At 35.3% G+C, this 18058-nt stretch overlaps 1 long non-coding RNA gene across 1 annotated transcript; it reads left to right on the top strand.

Moving 5' to 3' along the window:
* Window positions 1-1287: 1287 nt before the first annotated feature.
* On the top strand, window positions 1288-14637 carry LOC118276783 (uncharacterized). Its single transcript, XR_007706165.1, has 4 exons — window positions 1288-1488; window positions 12532-12678; window positions 13725-13916; window positions 14568-14637. It is a non-coding gene; the product is annotated as an uncharacterized LOC118276783 (long non-coding RNA).
* Window positions 14638-18058: the final 3421 nt, after the last annotated feature.

The raw sequence follows: 18058 nt of genomic DNA, 5'->3' as shown, positions 1-18058 counted from the left end.
TCATATTGCTAAGGGAGTAACACATGTTATTGTGAGTCAACCTTTGTTTTTTTTGAGGGGGAAAATCATCCAATGACTTCTCCCGCCTTCGGTGAGGCGGGAGGGAGTATCAGACTCTTACTGACTAAAAACCACCCCGTTCCTACTCCTGCTTTGAACCGGAGCCCCGGTAACCTTTTATGTTGTCCGCAGTATTGTAAGTCAACCTGTCATGTAATATCTATTATACTATGTGATAGGGGTGGGACTTCTAACCCGTTAAGGCTGAGTACTACATCTAATTTTATCGACAAAAAAAATAATATGGGGTGTTGAACCCCTAATTGAAAATATTGAAAAATTGTGATTTTTTCGGTAAAAATAATTCACAAATGATTTTTTTTCTCACCAAAACATTATCAAACATATGAAAAAAGTAATGAATTAGTTAGCCAAGGTTATTAGCTGCCGTTTGACGTTAGCCATAACTTTTAGGGGGAGGTGGTTCGACCCCTTCGACCCCCGACTTTTGTCAATAAAATTAGATGTATTACTCAGCCTTAACGGGTTAGAAGTCTCACCCCTATCACATTGTATAAAAATAGGTCGGGTTTTCCTTCCGGACGATATAACTCCAGAACGCACGAACCGATTTGCACGGTTTTGCATTCGTTGGAAAGGTCTCGGGCTCCATGAGGTTTATAGCAAAGAAAATTCATGAAAAATTTAGGAAAAAAGCATGAAAACAGGGAAAATTATTGGTGGCGAAACGGAGTTCGCCGGGTTTGCTAGTTTTTTATGGAACCTGTAACAAACGATACGGGAAGGTTTTTTAAACTCATGTTTTCATGGTTACCAAGTTATGAACCCGTTTTCCCAACATTTACCTTCAGTGCTCTGCTCCCATTGATTGTAGCGTGATGAAAAGTATACTCTAACCTGCCCAGGAGTATGAAGATTGTACCAAGTCAAAAATCCACGTTTTTATTTATAAAGAACATAGAGACAAACAGACAGACAAAAAATTTACTGATTGCATTTTTGGCATCAGGATCGATCAATATCATGTAGAATAGACCTCTCTACATATACATATATTATAAGTATAGCTATAAACTAGAAGATAAGGTGTATTCTTCTTCTTAGTAAAACTCGAAAATGGTCATATTGGAAATTACGTGTCAATTTTTTTTTCGTATAAGGAAAAATACTATCGGTCCCCGTGCAAGCGCAATTTATTAATAGCGCGCGAAGTCTGGCAACTTCAATTGTTGCAACAACGAATATATATAAGAAATACAACTGCAACCGGTTCAGTACGCCGAAAGCTCTCGAGGAGTACAGACGTGTTACATTTACCTATATTTAAGTGTTTGTTACACCTAATTCAATAATTTCGTGTTGTTTAATTTAATATTCGTTTCTCAGTTTCTCGTGTCTCTTAAAACATTTTTACATTTTTTTTTTGGTTAATAAAAAGTGATCTCCAAATTATAATTTTCACATATTGTAAGTAACTTTTACAGTTTTTCTTTCTAATTAGAATTAATAATCAGTTTTTATCTATTTGTGGTTTTAACTGCGATACTTGAGAGGGGTGTCGAGTTGGAGTTCGAATTTAGTAAAAGAATTTATAGGGTTTGTTTTTTTTAACGTTGGATTTTGAACAATAGGATTTTCTCCTGTGTCGTGGGTGCGTTTACAAACATACAATTTCACATGCACATGACACCCAGACCCGAAACAAGAATTTGTGGATCACACAAAGAGTTGCCGTGCGGGAATTGAAAACGCAACACATTGTACGGCAAACAGTTGTCCAGCCAGTGAGCCGTGCAGTCTTTTAAGACTTCATACCAATAGCAGTACTGCATGTAATTCGGAATTGTGTCTGGTCTATGGTAATAGGCTCATTCCTTTACACATGGAAATATGTATTTATTTATTTCACTAACAACTATCATTACAGAATAAATCCAATTCGATAGTGTAGTAATCTTACAAGATATTTTGTACTTATTACAGTGAAACCTTGTTAAGTGACACATCAAATTCGTCATTCGGGTCTTTAAATTCGTATCGCTTATAGAGGTATTCCACTAACAGTGTCTCAGATAACCAGGTATAAATAAATATTTGTCTCATTTACAGAGGGTTCCATTAATAGAGGTGAAAATACAGGTTATTTCAGATAAAGAGGTGTGATTCTTAGATAAGACTATGTGTTATGTGCACATTGTAATTGAATAAGAATAAGTAAGTCAACTAACGAAACGAACTTGGTACATTTATCAGTTACTGAGGTTTATGTATTTAATATTCACTTGTTATCTCAATTCTAGAGGTAAATAAAGAATCGTTTAATAATAAAGAATCGTTTATTTGCAAAACAAGTTATGGTGGTAACAAAATGCGATTGGAGCCTCCTTTTAAGCAAAATATGCCTATATTAGGAGACTCCGCTCTTTCATAACAAAAACGTACATAATAACATTCCATGAAAGCAAATATTACTTACTTAATCTAATTAATTTTATTCTAGGATAATTTGTAATTTAATCTATATAGGTAGTTAAAATAATAAGTAGTAATTGTGCTAATAAATAAGTAGTGTCAAGTTAAAGAACAGTATTATACGTGTAAAACATGTGCGATGATACTATGGTTAATTGAGTGTTAGAGTAAGTGTTGAAGAAGTGTCTCAGTATCACAATAAGAAAGAGTTTTTATCCATTCTGTTAGTATTTTTTTGGCCTCATAATAAGTTTTTGAGTAAATATGTATATACGTGTTTGTTTATTCTATTATACAGCTGCGTAGACCGTTTGCTAAATTGTATGCTGGCAGACACTTTTTATTTTAATTTTTAATTTTTTTTTTTTTTTATTTTTTTAAACGTTGTCCCACATTAGGATTTTCTCCTGTGTCGTGGGTGCGTTTACAAACATACAAGTTCACATACACATGACACCCAGACCTGAAACAACAATTTGTGGATCACACAAAGTGTTGCTCCGTGCGGGAATCGAACCCGCTACCCGTTGCTCGGCAGCCAGTTGCCCAGCCACCGCACCAACCGTGCAGTCAAACAGACACGGTCCTAGTTTGAGGAACCTTAACTATACTTACTAGGTAACTATGATGTTAAATCGAAATAACGAATCCCAGATAAAGAGGATTGTTTTTCCCACTAATAGAGGTAATTCAGTGCCAATGTATTGGGACCTCAGTATGAGTTCCAGTTGTGGAGGTTTCTCACTTATCCAGGTCCCACTTAACTAAGTTTCACTGTACCTAGTTTAATTAGTGGATACAATTTAGAAATACAATAAATTCTTCAGTAAACTTCAGTAAAGGTTCAATAATAATATAACAATTAAAAACTGTTAAAATACTATTGGACTTTGCTCCCGCTACTGGTCGGCTCCTATTTTTATATTTTTACATATTATTTTATTTTGTATTTTATAAGTAGTATTTAAAAATTTTAGAGAATTTTGAATAACTATATTAAACTACATATTAACTAAATCATAATTGTACACATTTGGCTCTTGTTTGATTAATGGCTGGAATTTATCGATCAATAATCATCGATCTCATTTCAAAATCTTTGGATTTCACACTAGATATACGGAGTATCTGTAAAAACGTGGATCGATCCAAAAATTTTATGCGGTTACAACAAAATTTTAACCTTTTGAACGCCAATGGCATGTATAGATGTCATGCGCAAGCGTGCCCTGTGCGCCACCGACATCTATAGATGCCAAGAAACAGATCACAGAGAAAAACAAAATAAACACATTAAATCATTACTTTCACGTGTTTTATTGATGTATCTTAAGAACTGAATACCCAGTTATTACATAATTGTACACAGTGAACAAAATTGCAATATAGTTATTCTAATATTTGATTGATAAAAACAACTTAAATATCGGCTAAAAAAGAATGTTCTCTCGCGCCAATGGCATGTATACATGCCTACTAGTGATGTAGTGTAATTCAAGTAATATTAAAACTTCAGCTAAATGACTCGCTTATTTTTTGTAATAACTATTAAAAAGTATATATATAACCTTAGTCTCTGAGAAAAAAGGTAAATATACTATATTTTAAACTGAAAAATTCTTGGGTATAATAGCATATTTACTATATTTTCAATATTATCGACATTCCCTTTTCGCCAATCATGCGCATCCCTAGCATACTACCGATATGCAATCCCTTCTGCGCCATTGACATGTATAGATGTCGGACTCGTGACGTCGTAAGCGCGTGCCGTGTTTTTAAATGCGGGGAAGTTGCAAAAAATATGTTATCGAGTACCTACATTATAATTGCTATTTATTTATTAAATTTTTGTTATTGATAATAATTATAGATAATATACAATTTAGTTTTAAATTTTACAATTCCAAGACTGTTAGTGAGCATAATGTTTTATAGGTACAATTGTTGATTTTTATATATCTTTAAGTTTCACGTAACCTTTTTCAATTACAAGGCTGTTAATGAGCATAATAAATAAATACGATTGTTGATTTTTTATATTTTTAAGTTTCATGTGACATTTTACAAATACATGGCTGATATTGAGCATAATAATTATACACAATTGTTGATTTTTTATATATTTTTAAGTTTCACGTGACGGTTTCAATTACAAGGCTGTTAATGAGCATAATAAATAAATACGATTGTTGATTTTTTATATTTTTAAGTTTCATGTGACATTTTACAAATACAAGGCAACTATTTTAAGAATATGAAAGTGTATAAATAATATCACTAAAATCTGTACCTATTTAGCAGTTTTCAAATTTGATTACCTAATACATAAATGAACTCGATAAGTTACATTATTCAGCTACATCCCTAATCATAAACGAGAGATTTAAAAAAAATGGATAGTTGCCCGCGCCATTGGCATGTATACATGCCAATGGCGCGTAACTGATAGATAATAGTGCTGTAACTTGCTGCAATTTTATATGTATTTTTGTGTCTCAAAAGGCTGATATTTTATTGATAGTTGCTATTAATGTGGTCTTAAGTTTATTACAGTGGGAGATTAGGTTAAATAAATATTCTTTTTATGTTATAAGCAGTTTATTCAAAAAAATTCAGACGAAAATTATTACTCACTTTGGTTTATCGATAACATTTTGGAATCTATACATATAATAAAATCGTAGAAAAGTGCTGTCTGTACATTGAAAATAAAAATAAAAAAAATAGCAGGGGTTATTGTTATGTCGATGTCGAACCCAAAAATGTAATTAACTTTTTTTTTGTCTGTTTGTCTGTTTGTCTGTTTGTCTGTTTGTCTGTTTGTCTGTTTGTCTGTTCGTCTGTGCGCGCTAATCTCAGAAACGGCTGATCCGAGTTGGATGCGGTTTTCACGAATATATTGTGGGATGCTTAAATTTACATTTAGTGTTTGTTTCATGTCAATCGGTTCATAAATAAAAAAGTTATGTCAAATTAAAGAATCACGTCGAACATTCTATGCTTATACCATTAATCTCCGCAACTATTTGACGGATTTGGTTGAAATTTGGTACAGATATAGTTTAGAACCTTAGAAAGGACATAGATATATTTTTATTTCAAAAATCAAAAAATAAAAATAAGAAATAAATTATTTATAAATAATTCTATGTCGATCGTTACACGACTTCGGTTCATTTGTTATTGTTTTAATTCATCGAAAAAAGTAAATAAATAGTAAAAAGGTATGAAAAAAATAATATCAATATAATAAAACATTTAGTACAAAGAAAATGCTCTAACGGAGTATAGATAATTCTATGTCGATCGTTACACGACTTCGGTTCATGTTATTGTTTTAATTCATCGAAAAAAAGTAAATAAATAGTAAAAAGGTATGAAAAAAATAATATCAATATAATTAAACTTTTAGTACAAAGAAAATGCCCGAACGGAGTATAAATAAATAATCCAAGTTGTCTTTATCCTCCTATGGTTTCGTTACATTCATTTGGTTGGGTATCGGCCGAGCGCTTCGGTACTATCGTAGAAAAAGTGTATTATCAGTCGTATGATTATTTGTCTCTAGTGGTCCTGCTGTTTCGTATATTCTAAATTGGTTTCGTTGTATTTGTCAATTAATAAGTTTATTTGTTGGGTTTTCCTGGTTTTTTGGTTAAACTATTTAACGTAGGTTTAGTTTGATATCGATTATTAGTAGTTACTGTAGTTAGTTTTTTTAATAAAATTGTAAGTCTAATTTATAAATTAATTAGATTAGATTTAAGTCGTTTCTTTTAAATTATTTAGTTTAAGCTGGGTTAATATAGCATAGAGGATAGGTTGTAATATAGTTTCTTTTTTAATTGTTATAAATTCGTAATTCGTAGCTTTCTTTAGTTTTAAGTTAGTTTAAGTCCGTTTTTAAACTATTTTTTCAATGCCCTAAGTGAGTATACATCTATTAAATTCAAACGCAGAGCTCATTATGTTGATTTTTGAAGAGTTCCCTGGAATATCTTCCACATCTCATTTTTGAAGAGATCCCGCGAGATCGGGAACTATGTGGTTAAAACCAAAAATTTGCCGGAAGTCACTATTCCACGCGAACGAAGTCGCGGGCAAAAGCTAGTCCCAAATATTTTCAAGGTTATTTCGTTGAATTTGTGGCTTGGCGTGGAGGGCACAGCGAAGCGTTTATGCTCTGGCGGTCAAAAGGTTAAGCCGGCGTTCTCGTGTAAGCGCGTAGTCAAAGACATTTTGCCTACGGCCATATTTTTTTTTTTTTTTTATAATATCATTATACTACAATCTGTCTCCTTCTCTGGGACATTCAGAAGTATGTTGGATGTGCTTCTAATGGCTTGCGTGGTATGTAACCTATGTTACAACCTCATCAACTGAGACAGTGATATATTACTGTGATTGGACCAAATCTTGTGGGATTTTTCGCTTTAGTCTTCTTATTTGTGGTTCTTCGTCCATAAGGGGCCGGGCAAGGCGGCCTCAGGCCATATAACATCCATTAAATAGTGGAAAAATACTGTTATTTTTGAGGTTTTTTTCGAAGCCTGGCTGAAAACGGAGGAGCTCGTCTTCTGTAGGTGCTGACCGGGCATGGTTGCTTCTGTGAGCACCTGGGCCTACTCCGGTTCTCGAATCCGAAGTTTCGTTTAATCTTCGGCCGTAGGTTTTATTGATTTACTAATAGAATTACTTAAAACTAGTGGTCGCCTAGTGGTCGAAATTCGACCATATACGATTTAATTTACAATACCACTTAACATACGTTCAAGGATAATTTGTATTTAACGAATTGCTATTAATTTTTTAAAATTTAAATTAATATATTCCAGCGCAACCATAACCAAACTTCCTTCAATTAGAAACCTCTTTTCATATGAGACGTGAGAATAACATCGCAATGTCTGTCAATTTTGACGTTTTGTCAAATACGATACTATGCATGGTAGTGTGTGTAATGTTTTAGTTATTGATTTAATGTACTTTATAAGCATTATTTTTTAAAAATATTAACGTTCTGCAATTCTCCTACACATAAACTATAAGTGTACCAAATTTTATGCTCCTACGTCCGCGCAATTTTCTTAAAAACAGTTACAAAGTTTTTGCATCACGTAATAATATATAGATAACGTTTAACGTTATGTTGGACCATGCTCCCGCTACTGGTCGGCTCCTATTTTTATATTTTTAAATGTTATTTTGTTTTTTATTTTTATAAGTAATGTTTAAAAATATAATTTTAGAGTGTTTTAAATAAATATAGATAACGTTTTATTTTTAATTTCATATCAAAACCTATTTATTTATCTTCATTATCTTCATTCTACGAAAGTTCGCAATAAATAGAATTGTAGTATGCAATCTGCGAAGATTTTTCGTTCGTTCGTTGAATTAGAGTAGGCCCCCTGATCAGGACAGGGCGAGACACTACGGCAAATTGAGCTGCCTGAATAAGTTCAGGCAGCTCAATTTGCCGTAGTGTGTACAGCACACACTCAGGGAGTGCCCAGCGTGGGCCTCGCAGCGGCGAGTCCTGATAGGATCCAGGGGCCTTAGTCTGCTATTACAATTGCTATTGCTATACAACCTACATAGCTCCGTCCCTCTTGCACTGCTCAGTGATCGACCATTCTGACACAATTGTAATAGCAGACTAAGGCCCCAGAATAGGGCGACATTTGTCTCTGCCAGCAGTAGTTAAGTCTATGTTGAAAGAGACAGATAATTGGAGGGAAGTGGTCTCATTTTGTGAGACGGTAATGTTACAAAGGGAGGCTGCTGAGCGGGATCGCGAGAGGGCAGATCGTCTTGACGCCTAACACGCTGAAATCCCGCCTGCACCAGCTGCAGGCGTACCTTTGGGGCTACGGGTGCATAGGGTGGGGACTCTAGGTGCCCACTCCGTGGCTTCAGGGAGGACGGTAGCCTAGTGGTCACGTGCTGCCGTCCAACTTGCACGGCGAGGCTCTTGGGAGACGCACGTCGTCCTAAGGAGGTGCCGTAACAGGCGTTGCACCGTGAGGGCTCCGGGGCAGGTCTATTAGCGGACCCGGTGCCCCTTACATGTGCTGAGGGTGGCCACCGGGGTGGTTTTAGTAAGCTAAATAACCCACACTCTTCTTACCTACATCTAGTCTTTTATCCTCAGAAAGCTAGACACTAGGAATCTCCCCGTCATCATAACAAAAGATTTATGCAGAATATACAATTTATTTATTTAAAGTCTCGAAAAAAACATATGTTTCTTTTCACTACAAAGTTACAATGCCGAGGTGTGTTGTTGTGGTATCGATATGAATGAACATGAACTTTAAACTCACTGGTATAAGATTCAAAATAGCAGTAAAGTTTAAGCCGTTTCTTTTATTCAATTTGTGTCTACATCAATTTGTTTACCCGTGATATGCGGGGGCGTAGATATACACCAGACTCAACTGCGCACTACTTAGCGGGCTGACCGGAGCTCCGGCTCGACAAGCAGGAGTAGGAACGGGGTGGTTTTTAGTCAGTAAGAGTCTAGAAGGAGATGGTGGGATGAACTCGACGCCTATGAAAAGGATTGGCCACAGAAAGCTCTGCACAGAGACGAGTGGAAGGAGGGTAGGGAGGCCTTTGCCCTGCAGTGGGACGACTATGGCTGAAAATAAATAAATAAGAGTCTGACACTCACTCTCGCCTCGCCCTGGCGAGAGAAGTCATTGGACGATTTTCCCCCTTAAGTCTTTGACTGCCAATAGTAAACTGTTGAAGGCAAATCCTCGCGCTAACGTCGGTCACCGGTGACCCCCGTGCCGTTTAAAGTGTTAAACAAAAAGACTCAATGTGTGTCTTGTTTTGTTTGATATATCGGCGACATGTTAAACGATTGTCTCGCGACTTCTCTCGGGGAAATACGCATATCAAAATAATACAATTCTAATTATCATTCTTCGTCTTATCATGAGGAAAGGTCAGTCAGAGAGACTACAGAGTCTGTCTTATATACAATAACTCTTGTATATAGTATATACAACTTGTATTTTTTATCACCAGCCAAATGTTTTTCTGAGACTTTTATTTTTTATTTATTTGGCTCAGCAGCGATTGAGTATATTGATACAAATTTAGTTGACAGTATAAGGAATACAAATTTAGTTTAATTTAGTGCCTAAGTAAGGGATGGCCCTTACAGGTAAGCACATCTTGCAATATATACCCGTTAATTGACTTAAATACTTATTTAGTGCCTCAATCCCTTATAGGTATATATATCTGTTAATTGACTTAAATACTTAAAGTTAGAGATAGGTATCATTCAAACATTCCATTTAAAAAATAAACTGTTTATAAAAAATATATATAATAATAATAACCGACTTTACTGAAGAAATACGGTTAAAATAACATTAAAAGGATCAAATTGACTTTGATTTCGAAAGTCGGTGTTTCTCATTATTGTTCGTTTCTTATTTAACACCGACCTCCGAAATAAAAGTTGTTTTGACTATTTTAATGTTCGTTTTAACAGATTTTCTTCAGTGAAGTCGGTTATTTAATTTTGTAAAAAGATTGTTTTATTTAAAAATGGTATGTATGAATGATACCTAATAACTCTCAAAAAAAAATTGATATAGTATGTGTATAATAATCTATTAAGTAACTAGCTACGTTTGCAATGTAAGTGAAAAAAAATGGATAATTAACGACATCACATTAAAAAGCCTCAAAAATAAAAGAAATCAATGGAAAAAATTGATAATTAATGACATCACATTAAAAAACCTAAAAAAAAATTTGATAAGTAACGACATTGAGAACCTCAAAAAAAGGTAAGTTAAAAAACTAAAAAACCCGACTGCGTTTCTTTATAAGAAAATGAAACACCCCTAAAACAAGAAAGTCATCGTAAAATTGAAGCAGTCGGGACCCATTCTAAATATAAAGACTGTGCACATATGGCTGGCTTTCTAGAATGGGTCCCGACTGCTTAAATTTTACGATGACTTTCTTGTTTTAGGGGTTTTTCATTTTCTTATTATAAAGAAACGCAGTCGGGTTTTTTAGTTTTTTAAATTACCTTTTTTTATTTTTATTTCTTTTAGTTTTATTATTTTTATATTTTGATATATCCAGTGTCACTCTCACAGTAAATACGAATCTAACGACACCTCTCAAGCCAAAATCCATCAAGCCGTTTAGGCTGCAGAGCGTGCCAAACAATTATACATACATACATACATACATACATACATACTTACATACATACATACTCTCGAAAAACATAACCCTCCTCCTGGCGCAGTCGGGTAAAAATAACAGTATTTTTCCACTATTTTATGGATGTTATATGGCAATATATGTAGTAGCCAGTATATAGCAATAGGCTCACCCCCTATTACATGGGACTTATAACACAAATGGTGAAAAGTTGTACATTGTATAGCGGCATTACGTTCCGTAATGTGCACCTCTGCCTACCCCTTCGGGGATAAAGGGCGTGACGTTATGTGTGTGTCTTGTTAATGTCATAATATAATAAGACACTGAATGTCATGAGCAGTGCAAGAGGGATGCAGCTATGTAGGTTGTATAGCTCCATCCCTCTCGCACTGCCCAATGATCGACCATTCTGACACAATTGTAATAGCAGACTAAGGCCCCAGATCATTTGCTTTATTAATTACTTAAACAGATGCACCAGTTTATTTATGGATTCACGATGCAATTAATATGACATTTTGATAACCTTTGTATACCGAATGGGGAAACCACTTACGACTTAATTTAAACCACATATGTATTTGTTATCGTCTTGGCTGACGATATACGAAAAAATGAGCGATATAGGCCCAGTTGGGAAGCCAAAAAGTGCATCATTCTCTTTGAGCTAATTTGAAAACTCTTTACAAATACGGCATTATAACAGCCGTGTCGCGTGTCCGTAACATTTCTAGACAACCTACAATATTACAGCTCTTCTGTGGTCAAGGAATATGGAGCTGTTCACACAGAATTTAATACTTGATTAATTTATTTTAACTGCACGGTTGGCGCGGTGGCTGGGCAACTGGCTGCCGTGCAACTTGTAGCGGGTTCGATTCCCGCATGGAGCAAATCTTTGTGTGATCCACAAATTGTTGTTTCGGGTCTGGATGTCATGTGTATGTGAACTTGTAGGTTTGTAAACGCACCCACGACACAGGAGAAAATCCTAGAGTGGGATTTTTTTCCTTGTGTTTTTTTTGTAAAGACTTGCTCTTTAAAAAAAATTTTTTTTTGATGTTTTTGGTTTTTGTTGAAATATTTAGTTGTATTATGCTTCTGGTGTGTTATTTATGTACTATTTACACATCGTATAATAAACTCAGCATCTATATATTGACTAGAATACATGCTGTTACATCATGTTACTACGGACTCGAATACATTTTAGCAATTCTTTCAGATTTTCCTAATGATAGATATTTACAAAAATATCATGACATGTTTATTGCTGTGAATTTACACACAAATATACACCTGGGAATTTACAGATTTTTTGCAAACAAACGGTGTATATTTGATACACCGTTTGTTTTTGAAAAAACCCACGAATTGGTGAAATTGGAGCATAATTATAAGAATAGTTTTTAAGGTTCCGTAGCCAAATGGCAAAAAACGGTACCCTTATAGATTCGTCATGTCTGTCTTTCCGTCCGTCCGTTTATATGTCATAGCCATTAAAATAAGAGAGTGAGAAAACTAAAAAAAAATTATGTTGTAGATTTTAATGGAAACTTTCAACGAAAATTGGTTTGAACGAGATATCATTATTAGTTTTTAAGATATAATACATTGTCAAAAAAACGCAAATATAACATTGTCGTTCATACAAACACTATGTAAAACCAAGTTATTTTATAACTTTTATATGATGACATCTACTTGCTGCTACAGAACCCTTCATGGGCGAGTCCGAATCGCACTTAGCCGGTTTTATTTTTAATTCTGTTTGCATGTTTATATATTATGTATATATGAAGTTATAAGAAACCGTATATATTGTTTCAGTTCACATCCCAGCTGGTGCAAAAGCTTCGTGGCTTTTGAGGTAGACAAACCTGATCAGGAGTTCCAATCTTCTCTGTGGAAGAAAGTCAAAAGAATGACAGAGTCACATGACTTTATTGATGGCGACACCCTGGGCACTGGTGGAAAGTAAGTTCATTATGGATTTTGTTTCTTATTCCTAAGACATAAGATTCAGAGTCGTGTAAAAATCAAATGTGTGCCTTGGGCGTAGGGGATGCAAATCTCGCGACATTGGGGTTAAAAGCGGGTCGAAGATATATCGATTTGAAATAAGGGTTTGCACCGGAGCAGTGAGTACCGGAGAATAACCGGTAATATACCGGTAAAAGTACTCGATTGAAATCAATCGGTTGTTAACCGATTAAACTCCGGTGATCGTATTATATCTAAATGAAATAAAAATCTATTAAGAAAATATTTTTATTTAAAAAATAATACATACTACTAAATTAAAAGAAATATTTAATAATCATCAGTTTTTAATTTAATACATAATTAAGATATTTTTTTACTGATTTGCTTCTTTCGAATGATATAAATTATTTCGGTCATCAACTCAAAGCGCTCTTGGCCGTTTATGTGGTTCAATTCACTTGCTACTAGCTTTCCAAAGAGTTCAAAGTCCGTTGAAGTTTTGTTTTTCAATTAATAAAAACTTGATTTGAAATTAATGGTTTTCATCACCGGTGAATCTCCGGAGATCGGCAAATCACCGGTGAATTTCACCGGTACGCTAGATTTCGCTCCGGTGCAAACCACTAATTTAATCACTTCTAGGTACATTTTATTCGTAGAAATGACGTACCAACCCATACACACCCCTAAACTTTGATTCGTTTTATCTTAGCATAGGCGTAGCCAGGGGGGGGGGTTTGGGGTTCAACCCCCCCCCCCCGAAAAATGCGTACCTAGACATTACAGAGCGTTATTTTTCTAGTTAGCATAGTAAATCCCCTGTTTGGCAATGGGTCCCTATGACTACCTATGAATCTGTTTATTACATATATTACATAAATTGTTTTTTTACTCATGAATGAAAGAAGTTCATGAAGGAAGTTTTGTTCGTTTTACTTTCTTGAACCCCTCCCGATACTAAAACCTGGCTACGCCTATGTATCTTAGTATTGTTATTTTCTATGACTTATGAAACTAATATACAAATTATGTTTCAGTCCGGATGACTTGCGACCTATTGAAAGAAAACCTGAGCTATCGGAGTCAGACGGAACAATAATCGGTGACGATGATAATTTTACAAGACAGAACAGTAATGATTCGGGCAGCGACTCTGGCAATGGCGAAACGAGCAATTTGATTGACGACTGTGATGATTGTTCGATAATTCCACTTTCGAATTAAAATAGGTAAGCATTTTAAGGGGGAGAGCGGTTAGTTTTGACATTAATTAGCTGATAACAATTACACACACACACACACAACTTCACGCCTTTTATCCCCGAAGGGGTAGGCAGAGGTGCACATTACGGCACGTAATGCCGCTATACAATGTACACCCACTTTTCACCATTTTGTGTTAAAGTCCCATGTAATAGGGGTACCAATTTTTTGAAATTATTTTGCTTTTCCACCATAGATGTACTATGTAGCTATGCAACGAAGATGTAATTGCAACGATTTGTCTGCACGGTTGGCGCGGTGGCTGGGCAACTGGCTGCCGTGCAACGTGGAGCGGGTTCGATTCCCGCACGGAGCAATTCTTAGCATAGCACACATCTGGTGGAAAGCACTCGAATGCCCTTTGATTATTAATTATTTAATGTGATTATCTCTAAATAGAAACTAAAATAGATTTACGGCCGTACTCACAGTCATTTAATGGTTACTTAACTCAGTCCTTAGCAATTGTCCTCGACACAAAATCGTTACTAAGGAATACTTTGAGTAATCATTAAATATCTCCTAATGCGGCGGTATGTATATTTCATGTTACCAACTAAATGGGTCTTCGTAATATGAAATTGAATTGAATTGAAGTTTTTTTCTTATTTTTTCAGTCGTTTCGCTGACTAAGTGCCGCCTTCTCATCGGGATGTTACTGACAACTCTTTGGAAAACTCAATATTAAAATAGCCATAACTTTTAGGGGAGGGGATTCGACCACTTCGATCCCCGACTTTTGTCCATAAAATTAGGTGTAGAACTCAGCCTTAACGGGTTAGAAGTCTCGCCCCTATCACATTATATACTCAGACTGATTCAATCCCCGCATTGAACAACTCTTTATGTGAACCACCAATTGTTATACTGGGTGATTGGTGAGATACCTTCAATACTTATGGAGAGTACTCAGTACTCGATTCTCGTCAACTTGGTATAAAAAAATAATAGATACTTATTTTTTTATCGAACTGTCTCTAAAAATAAGTGAAATTTGAATAGGTCTCGATGTAGGTAGGTAACAGCTGTACAGTGTAGGTGCCTATGTATTCTGTGTTGATAGCGCCCCGTGCGTCCGCGCGGTGTCCAAGTATTCCGCAGTTAAATAAATAAATACTGGACTCTCGGTGTACTGTGTACGAAGTTTACTAAGAAGTTATTTAATATTTCATTTTTATGTTATTTTATTTCATGATATATGTATGTTCGCATACTATCACGTCCTCAAATATTGAAGGTATCACACCAGTCACCCAGTATATGTATATTATGTATTTGTAAACGTACCCAACTACACTCTTGTATCTGAAGAATATGATACAGATTAAGTATATTATTATGTATTAACTAAAAATCACAGTTTACTCACATACATTAATAGAGAAATGCTCTACTAGTTTCGAGTCACAGAGGGACTCTTGATGACGTCACGCAGCCAGTAAGCTGTGTGACGCGATGAACAGCTTTCCTCTATTAATGTACGTGAGTAAACCGTGTTTTTTAGTTAATTTACTATGTTTCACGATAGTTATTACAAAAATATGTTATGTATATAAAAGGCTAAGACACTAGTCGGATTAGGGCGGAACCGTGACGGTTTATTGTATTAAAATTTAACCGCAAATGCGGTTTCTCGTATTTAATTTTTATGCAACGTAAACGAGCAGACGTCACGTATCACTTGATGGTAAGCAATCGCCGCCGCCCATGGACGCTTGAAACACCAGAGGCGTTACAAGTGCGTTGCCGGCCTTTTAGGGGTTAGGAATTTAAAGGTTGTTGGGGAATCGGGGTTTGGGAAGATTGGGAAGGGGGGAATTAGGGCTCCGGTGACCCCACTCACACAACGCAAGCGTTGTTTCACGTTAGTTTTCTGTGATGCCGTGGTATCACTCCGGTCGAGCCGGGCCATTCGTGCCGAAGCATGGCTCTCGCACACTTATATTTGGCTTCATTTTTCACTCAACTATGCGGTTAAAAACCGCCGCGGTTCCGATTTTATGTGACTGGGCCCTAAAATTTATTGACTGTACCTCTACATTATATTTATTATAGTCATTAGTTATTTTATATGTGTTATCTAAGATGAAAATTGTGGTTACCGTAGGACTGGGTTTCTTTGACCCAAGGGGGTGACTTTGACCATTTGGGTCAAAGATACCCGGTAATACCGATATATAAAAAATATTTGGCGAAAAAAATTGTTTTTCTAGTTTCAGATAGATATGAAAAAGAAAAGTAATTATTTTGCATAATGTTTAACTATTTAAAGTTATTTAATTTTTTCGATATATTCGCTAGTCAAATTAGATTTTTAGTTTATTTTTAACCGCTATGGATGATAAAATTGCTAAAAAAAACGTAAGTATTAAAATTTACAAAATATATTATTCATTTGTTTGTCCCAACGAAAAAGATATAATTATAGATTTTTTTATAAGTGATAGTCAGTGCCAAGCTTTTCTATTATGCTGTATAGAAAAAAAAACGTTTTACAAAACAAACCGACTTCACTAAAGAAAGACGGTTAAAAAAAATTAAAAGGATCAAATTGACTTTGATTTCGAAAGTCGGTGTTTCTCATTATTGTTCGTTAATTATTTAACACCGACCTCCGAAATAAAAGTTATTTTGACCATTTTACTGTTCTTTTTAACCGATCTTCTGCAGTGAAGTCGGTTATTTATTTTGCAAAAAGTTTTTTTTTATTTAATAAAAAAGTTTTTTTTATTTAATAATAGAGTGCTAGAGTGCTAGTGGTTAGCAACAGCCTATATGGAATTTTCAAAGATATATTTGTAAAATTGGAATATCTCCAACAGGAAAAAATATAGTTTGTACCTAATTGTAAATTAACAAATGTACAAACATTCCTTTAAACAATGTAAACAATTAATTATTATGTTATCGCGACACACGACGCGGCGACTGTCGCTTTGCTACTATGTCGGAATGCTGCTCATAAGAACCTCTAGCATGGCTTGAAACTATTCGAGTTTCGCGTCAAACAGTTACGTGAGTAAGCCGATAACATAATAATTAATTTAGAACATCTTTTTATAATAACTATCGTGATACATACTGTATTAACTAAAAATCACGGTTTACTCACGTATTGGAGAAAAGCTCTACTAGTTTCGGCGTCAGTAGGCTGCGCGATGTCGCCGCGTCTGCGCACGCTACTCATGATAAAGAGTCCCTCTGTGATTCGAAACTAGTAGAGCTTTTCTCAATTAATAATGCGTGAGATAAAACGTGATTTTTATTTAATTTACTATGTCTCATGAAACGTTACAATATAAGTAATGTAAACAATAATTTATTTATATATTTATGACTGACAAACATCCCGATAGTGACATTCTTTTAATCAGTATTAACTACTTAAAATAAATGTAATGAATGAATGAATGAATTAAGTATAGTTTGTATCTGATTCTCATTGTGACTGAATGGAATAAATACATATTTGTATGTGTATGTTGTATGTATTATGTAATAAGGATATTTATTAAAGTTACGCAACTTGATTACTTGTTTTTCTTTTTTCCTGAACCTTGCTTTTTCCTAGGTACTCATAAGCTCCGGAGCTGCGGACTACCTAGCGGGTTACCGGGTGGTTTTTAGTTAGTAAGAGTCTGACACTCCCATTCGCCTCAACAAAGGCGGGAGAAGTAATTGAATGATTTTCCACCCTCCTAGATTCTTTTCTATAATTATTCAGATGACTGCCTCGTGGATCGAGTGGTAGCAAGTACGACTGCCGGACAAGAGATCTCGGGTTCGACTCCCGAGTTCGGCAAAGTATAACTGGGCTTTTTTTGGTTTTTCGAAAAATTCTCAGTAGTAGCACGGAGTCTGGAAATGTGTCCGGTATATGGCAATAGGCTCACCGCCTATTACATGGAACTTTTTTTTTTTTTTTTTTTTTTTTTGAGGGGGAAAATCATCCAATGACTTTTCTCGCCTTGGGCGAGGCGAGAGGGAGTGTCAGACTCTTACTGACTAAAAACCACCCCGTTCCTTCTCCTGCTTTTCGAGCCGGAGCCCCGGTAAACCCGCTAGGTAGTCCGCAGCTCCGGATCAGGCATCAGCCCTATTGGGCCCC

Source organism: Spodoptera frugiperda, chromosome 17 (genome assembly GCF_023101765.2).
Source record: "Spodoptera frugiperda isolate SF20-4 chromosome 17, AGI-APGP_CSIRO_Sfru_2.0, whole genome shotgun sequence".
NCBI classification, from domain to species: Eukaryota; Metazoa; Arthropoda; class Insecta; order Lepidoptera; family Noctuidae; genus Spodoptera; species Spodoptera frugiperda.
Note: the sequence above shows the minus strand (reverse complement) of the source record. Positions and strands in the feature narration are given on the sequence as shown.